The 1,018-nt window shown below is 41.0% G+C and overlaps 1 pseudogene; it reads right to left on the minus strand.

Moving 5' to 3' along the window:
* Positions 1 to 241: 241 nt before the first annotated feature.
* LOC147793117 (14 kDa proline-rich protein DC2.15 pseudogene) lies at positions 242 to 652 on the minus strand (annotated as a pseudogene).
* Between the last annotated feature and the right edge of the window lie 366 nt (positions 653 to 1,018).

The raw sequence follows: 1,018 nt of genomic DNA on the forward strand, positions 1-1,018 counted from the left end.
ATGCATCGTCAAATTTGTAATAAGACACAAGAATAGACGAACAACATTGTTCATTTGAAAAAAAAAACTACGTACCATTATGTTACATTGCATTGTAATGAAACTATAAAAAGATGGTGGAATTCTGAGAAGATTTCCAAACCCATCATAACACGATGTACGACCAAACTAATTATTTAAACATGACATTGAAATGGAAAATTGAAGAAGAAACAAGAAACGGAAATGAAAGGATTTGGTTTCAAGCAGCGCATTGGAAGCCGGACGGAACCTTCTTTCCACAGTAGTTCAAAAGCAAGCTGAGGGAAACTGAGAGGTCAATCTTGAGACCCAAGGCTCTGGCCTTCACCGCAGTGCAAAGGCACACAGCAGCTTCCAGGTCAACAAGGCCTTGGATTAGGGTGCAGCATGGGGATTTTGGTGGTGAGCGGATCACTAAGTGCACTAGATCGTCCAGCAAGTCGACGCAGACATCGAGCTTGAGGGTGTCCCAGGGGCACTTGGGGAGTGATGGTTGCTGCCTTGACGGGGTGGGCTTGTGGGGCTTGGGTGGCGGCGGTGGGCAAGGGACATAGGTGGAGCTGACCATAGTGAAGAAGAGGAGGTTGAGGAGGAGGAGGAGGGCAATGGGTGAAGAGAGCTTGGAAGCCATTGGTGGAGAGATATTGAAGGGTTTGTAGGTTTGTGGGATGACTTGTGAAGAATTATGAGAAGGGTTAGGGTTTTTATAAATGGGGTTTGGGAATTTGTTGTATTTAAAAACAAAAATTCCTTATAAATTGCTGGATATGAAACACCTAACTCTTTGAGTTACTTTATTAAGTTTTGAGGAATTGATTTGAGAGATGGGTTTTTAATTAGTTTGTCTTTTTTAAAGTATTATAAAAATGTCAAATGGCCTACAAACTAGACGAAGTGATGTTCGATAATAAGATATCAAATACTTTTTAAAATGAAATTGTGGTTTGTATCGTTGGAATATAATATTTGATAGAACCCTTCCAGACAAGTGGGTAAT

This window comes from Cucurbita pepo, chromosome 3, assembly GCF_057944985.1.
Source record: "Cucurbita pepo subsp. pepo isolate OVF chromosome 3, ASM5794498v1, whole genome shotgun sequence".
Lineage (NCBI taxonomy): Eukaryota > Viridiplantae > Streptophyta > Magnoliopsida > Cucurbitales > Cucurbitaceae > Cucurbita > Cucurbita pepo.